The sequence below is a fragment of the Molothrus ater genome, chromosome 4 (genome assembly GCF_012460135.2).
Source record: "Molothrus ater isolate BHLD 08-10-18 breed brown headed cowbird chromosome 4, BPBGC_Mater_1.1, whole genome shotgun sequence".
NCBI classification, from domain to species: Eukaryota; Metazoa; Chordata; class Aves; order Passeriformes; family Icteridae; genus Molothrus; species Molothrus ater.
The window spans coordinates 39,614,305-39,629,928 of record NC_050481.2 but is presented as its reverse complement, the minus strand read 5'-3'; the positions used below and the strand labels follow the sequence as shown (position 1 = coordinate 39,629,928).

At 36.7% G+C, this 15,624-nt stretch overlaps 1 protein-coding gene across 6 annotated transcripts in view; it reads right to left on the bottom strand.

Annotated features, from left to right (window-relative positions):
- The window catches only part of TENM3 (teneurin transmembrane protein 3), an 880,089-nt gene that overhangs the window by 355,357 nt on the left and 509,108 nt on the right, over nt 1-15,624 (bottom strand). The window lies entirely within an intron of this gene.

Here is a 15,624-nt window from a genome sequence, read left to right as displayed (position 1 = left end):
AATCTTCATCCTTGGGGAATTTCTGAGTTTGACTTAACAACACCCTCAACCACCTGACTCCACTTTGAAGGAAGCCCTGCTTTGAGCAAGAGGCTGAACTAGATGACCTGAAGAATACCCCTACAACTGTAATTATTCCCCAATTTATCATACCACACACTGGAGAACCCTTTAATGAGACACTAACAAGAGCTGATAGAACTACAAAATATACATTCATGACCTGAATTATGAGTTTCCCAAACAAGGAAAAAAAAAAGAAAAAAATCATATACTATCCTGAAAAGGTGATTATTGGTCAAAAGTCAGATGGAATATCTTTCACTGAACTAATAGAGATGCACTATTTTCACAGTGTTGCCAAGAAAGAACTGCAGGTCCCAGGAGCTCAAGGCTCTGAAGAGACTTTGGCAGAGTCCCTCTCCTGGTCTGCAGTGGCAAACATCCCTATTCTTCCCTTAAATTAGGCATTGCAGTAGAGATGATTAAGCCTCCCAGTAAGAGCATGACCTCATAAAATCCTGTTCACTGTGTGTGCAGTGCTTCACAGGGCTCCAGAACTTGAAGGCATTCTAGATTAATCAGTCATACCACCAGGAAAAGGAGTGAAAAGGATAGCACCAAACCACAGTGATTCCAGATTAGGGTTTTTATTTCAGATCATGTTAAAACAAATCTATGCACATGCAAACAAAACTGTAAAAGCACACTCATCTCCCTGCCTCAGTTTCCTCAATAGCAAGAACAAACTGCTCAAGCCAAAGCTATTTTGCATATCCCAGCTTCTCTTAACATAGCTTTTTCTTGTCCTAAGGGACTTTCTCAGCTCCCCTGAGGCTGTGTTGAACAAATTTCTCCTTTCTCCAGGTATTTCCCAGTGCTTTGGGAAATACTGCTCCCATTAGAATTCTTAGTTCACTTTGTATGATGACATGTAGATCAGACTCACAAATGTCTTCTAAACGTCTTAAAAGATTATTAACTGCATCTGAGTTCAAATGTGAAAAATCAGCTTAGCCAGCAGCTATTCCTTTGTAAAAGATGCTCCTTTTAATAATAATTTTTAAAAAGGCAAACATTGACATCATTATAAGGCCTATGCCAGGTAAAATTTTTGCACCCCATAATTTGTGGATTTTATTTCCTGTGGTGTTTTCAGCCCAACATTTATCCATTTTCCACAGCCTCACAGCAAACAGCATCAATGTGCAGAAGACATGAGATTACCTGAGACCTCACAGCATCCTGTCAGCCACACTCTGATGAGACATACAAGTATCACAGAGTCTAACCAAGTTTATGAATTTTGTAACAATTTAAATCAAAGTTTCCACTACTTCTGTCCATCCCCTTTGCCATGTCCATAGAATTCCTCTTTTGCATTGGCATTTTAATGATTGCAAGGTGCACAGTTTCAGAAAGAAGTAACAATACTCAAGGAAATAAGAGGAGCTTCAGGTTAATATTTGCTCTGCACAGCATTCTGAACCAGCCTTGATTTGTTTTATATAAGCACTGGCAAGGACACGAACAAACAGTAAAACAGTGCACCCCTGCCTTACTTTTGCTTAGACAACAACAGAACACCAACCTCACAAATGTGAGTTATAGTTAAAAAAAGACAAACACACCTTTTTTATTTTTCCAAAAGTAGAAGTACTCGGTGCATCTATATCAGCATCTCCTCCCTGAAACACAAAATCATTGAATATACTGTGCCTCCCTGAGTTTTAGTTTTTCTATAAGTACTTATTGAACTCCTAAATGACAATTTTTTGGCCAAGTTTCAAGCCAGCTGTTTTTTTCAAGTTGAACTGGATGTTTTTTATTGGATGTTTTTTTCCTGGCCTCCAACTACAAGTAGTTAGAGGCCAGGAAAAAAAACCCAAACAAATTTATTTTATCCATTACAGAGCCAATCAGAATGAATGCCTATAGTCTATGACACAAGAGAATTTTTCCTGAAATCTCTAAGCTTCTTCTGCAGCTTATTTTTTAATCTTTTCAAACAGATTTTTTTTAAAGAAACTTTAAAAGGTTAATGTCAATCCCATTATTTCAAATAGTCTTTACACAACTTACGAATGTTGCCCAGGAATCCAATTAGACTCTAATCAGAGTATCCAAATTACAAAAGTACCATAAAACCTACTGTGCTGCTGCTAACAGCATGCTAGATGATCATGTTTGTTATGCATTTTAGGAAAAGTTAATTCCCATATACAATAGTACTATAGTCTGATTCCACCTCCCCTGCCCACAACTTAGCTTGCACAGATATTCTCCTTTATTACAACAGTACAACTGTGAAGTCCCAATTAGACTGAATAAATCTGCATGTGATATTTTAGTCCATTCATAATATTGAAATAATTCTTTGAAGTACTGTGCAGCACCATATGGTATTTTATCCAGTTTCATCATTTGTACAGAATAGCTTGCAGTGATTTGTTACACAATATTCTGAAATACACTGCAGCTGTAGTCTGCAGGAATATAAGCTTTCTCCTTTCTGCATTTCTTATTAGGATCTCAGGGATCCTTTAAAAACCTTAGTAGAAGATCCACTTATAAGAGTAACAAGTTCCTGAAAAATCAGCTTCTATCCAAGAGGGAAAGAGATGGAAAACAAACAGTTAAAAATTAAGGTGTACAAAATCAATTTTATGGTTTCTCTTTAGATACTTATAGCTCTTAAAATAATAGAAATCTTGGAATTAAGGAGATGGGTATCACCTAGAGATATTAGTATGCTTGGGACCATGTGCAAACTTAATTTCATTAAAAGCATTGTCTGTTACGCTTCCCACCACCGGCACTTTCTTCATTAAGAAGAGCAGGTAATGACTTGAATTTGCTTTAGCATTCAATGCACATTAGATGCATGTGTTCAACTGCCTTGATTTTTTAAAAAAAGATGAGCCTAGCAGAACCTCAGTGTGATACATTAACAAGAATGGATTCATTAACAATCTTCATTTAAAAAGTACTTTTTATGTACTCACACAACAAAGGAATTTTTTTCTGCTCCAGCCCATTCACTCATCCTTTCTATTGCTGCCTTTGAAATTCCTTTCAGGAGTCCTCTGGAATGGAAATTTCCATACTGCTGTTACCAGGCATCCTTGCATGCTGTTGCATGCCACCTCCAAAATGCTATGCACCCTTTTCCTTAAATACAAACTGAAAGTGCTTGGCACCACGGAAAAAAAAAGCCAAAACACACCTTTGTTTTAGACTTCAGTTATTCTTTTCACCTGTCTGCACTGTCAGGCTTTACAGGCAGTGTGATTTGCAAGCCATGAGGACGTTGTGGTTTGCGCAGCAGACAGGTGTGGGCAGGCTGGCAGCTGCAGGTAAAGCAGCACCACTGCCCGACCTCTACAGATCTCCCTTGCACTTGATGACAATTATTCACAGTAGCAAGGCAAGCAGAAGCACCAAAGCAAAGCTACCACAGTCCCCAGCCCAACATATTCATTCACAGGGTTAGAAACTTCCCAAAATATCACTGAATGAAAATCATTCCTTAATGGCAATGCAGTCAGTCAGACCCTATACTACATGTTGTAATTATTAAATCTCTCTGTAACCATGGTAAGAATAATTTTGAATAATTTTAATAATATTTCAAATGAAATACAAAGATGAAAATTTAAAAAAAAAGTGAACACTAGTGAATATATATAGGTAGAATATAGTTTACAGAGAAGACATCAAAGCACTGCCGGTGCAAATTGCAGATAACAGCCTTATAAACAAACTGGCAAGGATGGCGGGAAAATGCCATTTAAAGACAACACAGGTTCCTAGAATATTAGCTGTAAATACATACAATAAGTAGAAAAAAAATGTTTATCAACCTTACCAATGAAATCTGAGATAATGCAGGAAGGACAGAGTATTGTTTCAGGTATTTTTACGATTTTGTTCAAACTGTCCAACATTCCATAAATTAATCCAAAGCACACATTCCCTCTTTATTTACAGGTGCATTATGATGTGCTTATTCTAACAGCAACCTAACTGTGCACATGGCAATGCATGTAAGCATGGTTACAATTTTCATTCCTATGAGTCCTTTGTGGTTACCGACCAAGCAATGAATTTTATTACTATAGTGATAAAGCTCATGTATGAATCTTACAAAAGATGAATGACCTCATTTTTCCTCAAAGGGGAGTTCCACTGCTACAAGAGTGACGGCTGGCAAAATAATTATGCCATCAAAAGACTAAACTGATTCAGCTGGAACTCAAGCTCTGTCAGTAATGCTACTCACGAACATTACTGAAAACACTTATGATCCTGGCAAAAATGGCACTAGAAGACTATGACAGTTTTTCAGATAGGTAATATTCCAGAGAATGCTGGGTAAAGTTAGAAAAAGAAATAGTGAGAGAGATGATTCACCTGATCCAAAGTGAAATTGAAATTTATGTAAAAGGATACATTCATATACTGGTATTAAAAATTGTTAAATCTCTAAAATCCTGCCTCTGGGGAGATATCCAGCAAGCATTATAAACAGGAGCAATACTTGTTTTCAATGGATTGCACATTTAAGCCTTGAAATGTAAAAGTTAAAGCTTGCAAAAAAATATCATGCATTAGTTCTTTTATGATAGAATTTCTCATAGTGGCAAATTCTACCATGCACAATGGTTTTGCGTACTTGGAATAGTATTTCCAAGGAATACTCATGTATAGCATCTGAACACTCCCAAATTAAAGAATGCTTACAATAGTGTTACAAGCAAACAAGAAACCCACTGGGCAGCTACTTACAATGAAAACCATAAATTATCCCCCCAATTTACAAAAACACACAGTTATAAGTGAAAACACCACATACAACTAGGCAGAACGTTAAAAAGCTATTTTACAGGTATTACTAAAAGCAATATTCAGCTTTTTAGCATTAAAGAACAACAACATGAAACCCTCCCTTAAGGTGATTGTTTCTATTGTTGATAGATCAGTAACTGAGATTTCAAAACTTAACCTCTGACTAAAAGATATCAAGTCTTTTTAGGTCATGAGGTCCTACATGAGGTCTCTCAGAAGAAAGCATAAAAGTCCTAAAATAACAAGCACACACACAGGTTTCTCTTAATTTGCCCTGTTGGATTCCCATAATAAGGGCTTAATAGCTCCAACCCCAGAGCAACTCTGCAGTCATCAACAAGACCATTTACCACATGATTTAGCAAACGTGTTTCCAAGATTTTCATTTACATGTGCTACACAGAATTGAAATTAATGTAGGGCAATTTATGAGTAATATTATTCTGGGATTCACAGTTCTTTGCATAGTCGATCCAAGAAAGAATCTCAATTTCCCAGAGGCCTACACAAGTCACACAGTACCATCCTCTTCCTCACCACTGTGCTATGGGAAACCAGCCCAGCCTTGTGCCCTTTCCTTTTCCAGATCAGGACTTGGGTTTGAAGAAAGACAGTGAAAAAAGAAATAAAATGTAGTCCCATTCATATAAACCCATGGTGAAATTCACACTGTTTGCAACACCCAAACGAAATACGCAGCCACCTTTCAGAAAATGTGTTCTCCTTACCCCAGATTTCTGTGTCTGTCTGGGAACTGGAGCACCATGCAGCCATTTGAGTAACAGCCAAGCTGATTGTCAGCTCTGCCTTCCTCTGCAGCACCACCAGCTGAGCGCTCCAAACAGCAGGAAGCACCAAAGTAAGGCAGTGTGCTGGCTGAAATCAGGGATACCCAGAAGATTGCAGAGACTATTGAAACTGATGGATCAACGCTGTTCCTGGCTCGCCCGCTCACTCTACCTTTTCCACAAACTTGTATCAGGGGAATGTGAGACCATCATGCACACTGAGAGGTAAGGGCAGGAACCCATTTTAATGGTCTCTCTTCCCCACCATCTTCTCCACACTTAACAATCCATACAAATTAAATCTACCCACATAGCTGATATTATTCCTTAAAGAGAGTAGAGTCCTCCAACAGAAGACACACAACTCTAGCTCAAGTCTTTGCAGTACTGATTACCTTATAGGTCTTGCAACACAAACTTCAGCTCAGCCTTGGGGTTGTTTACTTTTTTTTAACCCCTCTCCCTCAGCTCTAAGGCAATGGGATCTATTCTAACCTTACATATTTTTCTTTAGTGAAATGACAGCCATGGTCAGTGCATGCTCACCACCCTGGTTTTATTTAGCTTATTCCTCCAGCCCACCAGCAGTAAGTGAAATATACGCAATTAAATGTGTCCACACAGAATGATGGTCTAGCACTTCAAATAAGTGTCTTCTGAAGAGAGAAGCCTTCCCTCTTAACAGACTGTCAATTGATTCTGTCAAAATTATTTTATTCTGCTATATTCTAAAGGATTGACAACTAAGTACAAAATAAAATGTTTCATTCTGACCGTATTCTAAAGGATCCACAACTAGGTACAAAAAAACCCTACAGTCTTTTCCATGATCTCATAAAAACAAACAAATAAAAAAGATTCAGTGGAGTTTGAGGTCACCATACAAGACCTAACTTGATACAACCTTGCATGTAGGCAATGAATTACTGATAGTTACCTTTGCAAGCAGAGTTCTCCAAGCAGTGCCAAATCCACCTGGCACCGTTTCTGCTGGAGAGGAAAGTAGCTGTTTATTTCACATGAGGAGTCATCAGAAGTCTTTAAAAGCCCACACTGTCCAAAAGGACACAAACAGAAGGAAGTTAGACTGGTGGTGTCTCCCCACGCACCCAGAAAACCCACACAAATCTTCAACCCTAATTTGTATTTGAGACATACTCTTATCATCATCTTGACATGTGTGCTTCTAGAAACAGAAGAAACTAATTTGTCTTAGTTAATTTTTGGTCTTTTGGTACATCACCTTCCACAACATTTCAAAGACCTCTCATTACAGCACTGAAATATTCGTGACTAGATGAACAAAAGAAAACCATCAACAGAAACCAGAGATGATTTCTATCTTCTCCTCTTAAAAAATGGAAAAAAAAAGTGAGCAAACAGGAAAAGCAAGAGATTGGAAGCAACAGCTTAACATCAATTCATTTGTTTCCAGAGAAATAATAGAAATAAATAGTGCAAGATGGATAAATGACTGAGCTGCCATCTGCTTCTGTACTCAGCAGCACTTTGGAAACACAGCTACTACAGTGAAGTGTTCTGCAAATACTGCAGCAAAGAGGGCAGTATGTAAACTGAGGAGAGTGAGGCAACAAAGCAACACTGATATCCACTCATCTGTAGGAGTTTCTTACATGTGTCACCTTTCTAATCACAAAGCAGAGAATCTCTTCAGATAATGTAAGCCCCACATGTGTTCCGGATCTGCACTCGCCAGCTTGATGCTCCCACACCTGCTGATATGCAGAACTACCCACACAGAATATTTATTTTGTCCAGAAACATTCCTAGTACCTCAGAGTAACATAGCCCTGCACAGAGAGGCATCTACAATTTTGGTTTCAATTTCCTTAAAATACAACTAATCTGATCACAAGCAGACAAATACAACAGAATAGAGTACAGAAGTGTAAATATTAGCTTCTTAGTTTTTTGGAAAAGTATTTTTCAGCTACTTTTGTGACAGATTATTAGCTAATTTACTACATGTGCTATCAATCAATATAACTGTATGTACATATAAAACTATTTAAAAATACATAAAAATTTATAACTATCTAACTATACTAACCATCCAGAGATGTAATTTCAAAAATTTATTTCTGCAGGTACAAATTCCACTCAACTGGCCATGATCTTAGTGACTGATAGATAAGAAAACTACCAATATTATCTTCAGCCATCAGGTTCTCACAAATGGCAATTGCCCGAAGAGCAACTTCAAGCATGTCACAATTATGCACATTGGCTCATATTTCTTGACTGTTTCTGCTTCCTGTCCCCAAGGTATGACACCAAGAAATCCTAACACCTCAGAAGCTATGAAATACTGCTGAATTAGCAGCACTACAGAGTAACAGAGATGTATAAGGGCACACATGCAGGAAAATAACTAAATTCAAATTAAATTTCAAAATCCTCTTTAAAAAATTGTAAAAATTCATCCAGAGACATACCATGTTAAAAAAAAGGAGAAAGTGATAAGCAGAAAAGAGCTAGGAGAGAATGCTAGCACATACAAGTACAGGCAGCAGGAATACAGCAGAACACACTTGATTCTGTTGCCTGTTCTAAGTGCTCATAAGCATCAGATCCTCCACAGCTCTCATGCAGAGCTCCTTTTTCTCACACCACTTCTCAGGTTCTGGTGAAATAACTCTCCTGTTTTGTCTTTGTTTTCACACAAAATACATGAATACTGGACTTCTAGACAGACATGCAGATGACTTTTATAATTTACATCAACTTAATGATCTACTTTATCTCAGGTTTAGACAACTGTGAGAATTACAATTTCTGAATAGTGTGTATTCACTCTCTGTGAGGAAGTAGCACCAGACTCTCCCATGATTTTTTCTAACTATAAAGAAGAATCCTGTTAAAATGCCTGGCTCAGAAACAATGGCAGAATTTCTAGACAGGAAAAACAATTTATTTTTTGATCAAAAAATTCTAATACAAGTATTAACTTTCAAATTAAGTTATTCTTCCCTATTCTGAAAAGAATTAAAATAAAAAGAAGTGTCTCAGACAGTTCAGTTGATGATTAAGGCATTTACAATGTGTACAACTGCTGAAAGCAAAATCAGCAAGACAACAAATCCATCCAAACAATCTGGTGACATGATACTAAATTGTTACCCAAAAAGCTCAACACATCATTTGTTATCTTAGAACCTTTCTGTTTAATTGCAATTAACACTACATGAATAGAGCTGTCTTGGGCTGTGCCACCCAAGCTTCTAGAATTATTCTAAAACTATCCTTTTATCCAGTTTTCATGGTAAAGCTTCTTTGAACTAAGCAAGTACAGTAACAAAAAGATTAAGGAATTCTGGGTTCAAGAAATGGTATGAGAAAGCACTAGTCATTAAAGGAATAAGTATTTCTCAGGGTATGCCAACCTTGAAAAAGCTAAATGCTGGAAGGTCAGCTTTAGGTCAATGTACACCTCATTCTCTACCCTGCAACACAGGAAAACAAAGCTCCCAGGCTCTTCTTGAGAGACAGCTAGGGCTATCAAAGAGACATCTGCAGATTTCTTAACAGAGACACTGATCTAAATCAAACACTCCTGGATGCAAATAGAGCATTAAAGTCAGATGACTTATGGAGAAGTTCTAAATTTATCATGGAAAGATAGCAGCAGCTTAATTAAGGCTGTTATCAGCTTCCACTATGAATATTTGCTATCAGCTTTCCATTTCTCGCCTCAGACATCTGACTTGATTTAGCAACTAATACACATTAAAGACAGAGTTCAGTACTTATGGAAAGGTTATGTACAAATACACATTTGTCAGATTCCAATTTTCATATCTTTTACCATGAATTACTTATTTCTTCAAGTAGATTTGCACAAAAAAAATTATTTTAATAATAATAAAGCTGCTTTTGATAGTTTAACTGGCAATGCTAGTGGCCTGAAAAGGAAGATTTAGTTCACAAAGGTATTCACTGATAGCTACACAAGTTTGTTTTATTAATTTAACTCCAAAGATTTTCAGTAAGCGAACAAAGCATCGAATTTGTGAATACCTCACAATTTTACAAGATTACAAGAGGTCATGAAAATTACTACTGAGTCTCTCTGTACTGGGAGTTCCGTAAGCTGCTCCTTTGTTCTGCAGATAACTGAGCTCTGTGTGTGAGCAGTATTCTATCTTGAACACTGGCAGTGCACACATAATTGCTAACCTGCTTCCTTTAGTCAAGGCTCCTTTTATCCTTGAAGTCTGTCTTTTCTCCACCTTTTCTGCTTTATCATCCTTGCCAAGAAATCCAGATGTTTACAAAACCAGATTACAATTCTATAAAAATTTGCACAATTTTTAAGTGTTCACAAAGCCTGACTTGAAAAAAAATAAAAATAAGGCAGCATGAAAATGACTGAGATTTTTCGTCTTCCACAGCATTTTTGCACCCACATTGTGCAACACATGAACTTAGCCCCTGAAGAGCCAGTAGGCTGCACAAGGCGACAGAAAAAGTGAAGTACTAAAACGCAGTTACAAAATTATCATCACTTGGAAACCAGACATGATGTCCCAAGGTGACACTGAAAGGAAAAAGTCAATGGTGGATGTGGCCTGTTCTATCATAGCCCTGCTGTCAGCAGATTCTCTCTAGGAGCAAAGAAAAGAAGGTGATGTATTGTTGCAAACCATGTTCCTTACAAAAAGCAAGCCCCAATCCTTCAAGGTGATCTATGAAGCCAGAGACACGGGTTCCTCTTGCAGTGAAAAATTAACATGCATGAGATCACACTGCAGTCACACGTTTCTTATAATGTTATTTGCTGATTATCCTTTAACAATTTTAAAGCTTCCAAAAGAATATGGGTGTTCATCATTAGCCTTATCATTATCACTTGTTTTTGCAGTGCAGCAGTTAAAAATAGACAAAACAAGCATGAAAGAAACCATGGGAGGAAAGAAGAAGAGCTTTTAGAACGAAACCAAACCAAAGTCCTTTTCAAGAAGCAGCTAAAGCTACCAAATGAAGATTGAATACTTGCTCATCACATCATTTACAGACCTCTAAAGGAAAAAATTTGCCACTGTCAAACAACACTAAGCAGTCGATGGTAACATCTATATTTAGGCTAACTCTTTTAATTATAAAAGATGGTGGCCTTTTTTTTTTTTGGTCCCTGAAATAATCTAACAAATTCATTTTCTGGAGAGGGTTTTTATTACTCAATAGGGAGAAAGTAGTAACGTGCCTTTGCCAAGTGAAATTATCACCATATTGGTCAAAGTCAGAAACTTCCCAAAACATTCCTCTTCTGTCATCTGCCACACCAGAAAAATTACTGAACTAATGACAATAATAGCTTAATGTGGTCTTGCCAACACAAGGCAAGTCCCACACTGATTTCAAGGGAAATAACAGTGGTGTACAGGAAACCTTGAGAGACAATAAATTTCTGAAAGCCAATAACAAGTTCTTGCTGTTCTTGGTAATTTTCACAACATCTGACTCATGATACCTATAAATCACCTTTAAGTGGAAAGTCTCACAAACCAGCCTAAACCTCAGACCCAGAAGACCCTAGACCATGGAATAACAGCCTCCTCCTGGTTAGCGCCTTATATATTCAGCCTTGCACTGAAAATATTCTTTAAAGCTTCACTGTGATGCCTCATTGTAATTACAGCTGTACAAAACAGAATCCATTTACAGCCCGTGCTCCCAGACCACCCGTGTCAGGAACAAAGGCCCGGGGCTCCACACGCACAGCAGCGCAGCAAGACAAGCACTGCAGGCTGCAGCCTGCCCAGGGACACAATGGCCACAGATTCCTACACAGTCCTGTCGCCTTGAGCACGAGCGCTGTCATGCAGCTCCGTTTATATGCACACAAAAATTTTTTTATTTTAGAAAATAAAAAAGAAATTAAATATATTCTTAGGTACATCAAACTTCTACCACAGTTCTCCACTCAGTCTGGCAAAACTCCATGAGAGGTTTTACACTGCATTGCTTTTTGCAGCTGAATGAGGATGGATTCAAACTACTTTGCTATGTCCTGATCTCACTCTGTTTTGAGAGTTAAACTGGAGATGCCAAAAACTGGTACCTGGAAGTTACAGAATTACACAGAAGTTTTACCTCTCTGCCTGAAGTCATGCATTTTTTTTCCTGCTTTATTTCAAGTTTTAGGTAAGACAGAATATATTTGAAGACTCACAATATATTACTGGATTATTTAAGAAATTTTATAAAGACACAAATAAAAGCTAACCTTTTGAGCTTGAATGATCTGGAAAAAAAAATCTCTTCAATGCTTAAAAATCTCTCCACAATCTTTGGGTTTTCCATGCAAGCAAGGAAAAACAAAGGAATTAACATTTTATGAAACATTTTAGTTAAGGCCAAAACCATGTATTTCTTCATTTTTGTACTCTCACACCTTTTGTTACATTCTCAGCAAACATAGCAGATCTCAGCAAGATATTTAACAAGGCTAAAAGACAACCTGATTGAAGTTTTGAGAACAAAAGCAGGCTGAAAAGACATTTCACTTTGTATTAAAAACATTCACTTCTTCATTGTCTTATGCGATTCATTTCAAATTTTAAAAAAATGAAATTAAGATACACAAAATTTTCATTATGTATTTCTAAATTTTTTTTAATTAAAAATAGCTGATTTAATTTTCATCTGTTTAATGAACCCCATCAGTTATTCATACATTCTTTATCATTCAGTTCAGCTACCAATCAAAGTTATGCTTGAGAACAAGGACAAAAAGCAAGCAGGATCAGGAGTACAGTTAGATTTCCTTACACTAACAACTATCATAAATTATTTACTGAACTTCAAAGCTTTGAAACTGGTGATGAATATGGTAGGAAAAATAAGATGTGTTTGTTTACTATCAATTATTAATTACATATGTTTTACAGTATAAGATGAAGAAAATAATAAAAATGTATTGTGCTCATTTCACTAAAATTTACTGTTCCATTTCACTAAAATTTACTATATCCATTCAGAGATTATGCATTAATTATTTGGTAACTTTGTCATAATAACACATGCAAAAAACCTGACAAGTTAAGAAAAAAAGGGATTAAATCCATACTTTGCAGTAAGAAACATACATATGTATACGCAAAACATTACTCAGGACTAGGGAAAATGAAGTTCTGAATCAAAACAAACTACTTATATAAGCCAACCCGAGTAATAAAACATTTAGAACCAGGAATACAAATGATAGCTGAACTAAATTCAGTTGCAAACCAGACAGATCAAAGAATTAACATGTCAGTCCCTCTACACAAAGCAGGAACCAAACCAGCCATTAAAGGTCCAAATTTTCTAGTGATTGGAAGTAAATCTGGGATGCCCAACTGTATGGCTGTCTGGCAGATAGCTGCTGGTTTTCACGTGCCTTAGGTCAGACATGGCAAACTTCACACTTCTAACCAGTGCTCTTTGTAATAGATTGGATGAAACACGTTTACAAAAGAATCAATAAATGTAAAGACTGGAAAGAATTAGAGAGGCTTGCAGGCTTGTACCTATTGTCTGGGGGAATTAGATGTCAGTTTGAGCACTATAACTCCAACAAAGGTTTCCTAGTTTTAATTTACTAGAACACATAATGGGCTATGTAGAAGCTGGGAAACACTCATCTGTCCGAATATATTACTTAACAAACAATTTAATTAATGTTACAAACATTATTATAGTCTGGCATACTCCTCTTCTGCTTATTCACTCCTACTTTGCAATCTTATCATCAAAGGGCATTTCTTCGTGAGGCAGTTCCACTAACTCTCAGAAGCAAGAAACAATGTAAGATGCTCAAAACATGGATCTAAATTAATTGCAAAACACAGGAATGCTAAAAGCTAAAATAACTAGAGATACACAGCATATATATTTGCATAACTTAAGCACTTCTACAGGTTAGCTATACTACATCCTAAATACATATCTTAAGAAAATTTTCCATTTGTAAACTATTGTATAAAACAAATGTATAAAATAAGACAAGTAAATAACTGTTGGCTAGAGTGAAAAGAAAGAAAAGATCAAGAAAAACAACCCAAAACACCACCACCAGGATTTTCTAAAAATTTCAAGAAGACTGGCTGATGTGAGAAAATATAGCTCAAGTCTGGTTCACAAAATATCTTTCCTGAGGTTGTTCAATTCTTCAACTAGTTCTTGTGAAACACAAGATCCATACACTTTTAATGTTTCACAATTACCGGATTTTTATACATCAGCTCGACCTGACTTTTGTTCAAAGGTGCAACCTAAATAAAAAAGACACAACTTTTGTATTCCACTAAAATAAATAAGACATAAGGTATAGTTTAACACCATGCTGAACTTCAAGGGTTACCTTTGATATTCACAATACATTTTCTCACATTATCTGATATATAAAGTAAAAAATCAGGAAACAAAGATGAACAAACCATCCATAAGCTTCTCCAAATAAACCATATGGTCTAGTGTTCCAACAGACAAAATGAAATTTTAAACACAATAGGATTGTTTAATGCCATATTCCACTGGGTAAAATTGGATACAGAAGGTTGGATTTCTCCATCCCAGGTTCCCTCTTCAAACCACAAACTGTTCATGTGCAGCTGATAAGTACAGTATCTCTGAAACTCCCTTTATAACCCAGTGCATACATTGAAACAATCACTGGAGTGCATTTTTTCCCAGGGAAATGCACAAAGAACCCAATTTCTGAAGACAGAAATGTATTCTATCACAGGGTTTTGAATAACAAGTTATTGAGTTCCTGTTCTATCATGATGGGAAAGTCTCACTTGGGACTTTTTGGTTCATTTGACAAGAAGTTGTTATGACTGTAAAGGCAAAGGTATACATATATCTACATTACAAAGAACGTCCTTGTTACCAAGAAAGACTTTGTCGAAATTCCTAACCCCAGACAAAGGAAAGCATAATGTGTTTTCATCTTTATGTATTAAATGCTTGCATGTTCAGATATGAGAACATTGCTGTATGTGGCTCACTGCATGCTGCTGGATTTGGTTTCCATCCTGTCAGCAACAACCTGTGTGGTTGATGCCCTCACTTGTGCTTCAGCCAGTACAAAATACTGCATCACTACATCTACAGCGACGCATTTTGGCATCCTGCTTTCTTCTCATTTAAATCTACTTTAACAACTTGAGAGCCTTGTCACTTGGACAGCCAAGGTCATGATTTTTGAAGAAGGTTCACTGCAGGCAAATCCCAAAGGGATATATGAGTGTCTCTTTGTCTGGTCACATCAAAAGAAAGTTTTAAAAAGGGTTAATCGATGCTTTAAAATAAAAAGGAAGTGCATTCCACAACAGAAGCTCCTGTTTATGCTCCTTTGGGCTGTTCATTGTAGAAATCTAGTTGACAGAAATTGGAGTGAAAAGCTTAAAAACAGCTATTCCTAGAAAAAGCTGCCTCAGAAAAAGAGAACACCCAATTAATCTCTTGGTATATCCTTTATCCTTAGCAAATGATAGCATTCCACAGTGTGGTAACATATTACAAAGTTCCTTCTCTGAAAAGAAATCTTACTAAAATTTATATTTCAGCATATCCTTTAATTTCTATAATAACACAAAATTAAGTAATTAAGATGTTAAAAAATAAAAGCAGTACTTCATTCTCTTGGTAAGCTCCTACCTTTCCCAATAAGGGGAGAGTTACTACCACCCTTCTATAATTGATGAGTGCCCAGTTTTTAAAACTGAGGTACAGGGGCTGGCCCTCCAGTATTTTGAAAGCAGGCAAAATCCATCTTCAGTCAATAATGTTTTCTCACAGTGAGAAACTTCAGGGAAATACTGTTCTGGCAAAAAGTGTGATTGACCTTGCCTCAATCAGAAGCTATATACACTCCTATAAAATCCACTATCATTGTGGTTATATAACTGAACAAACAGTTAAAGTACTTTTTCTGTTGCCAGTGAGAGAGGGAAGAAACACCTATTTAAAGTATTTGCCA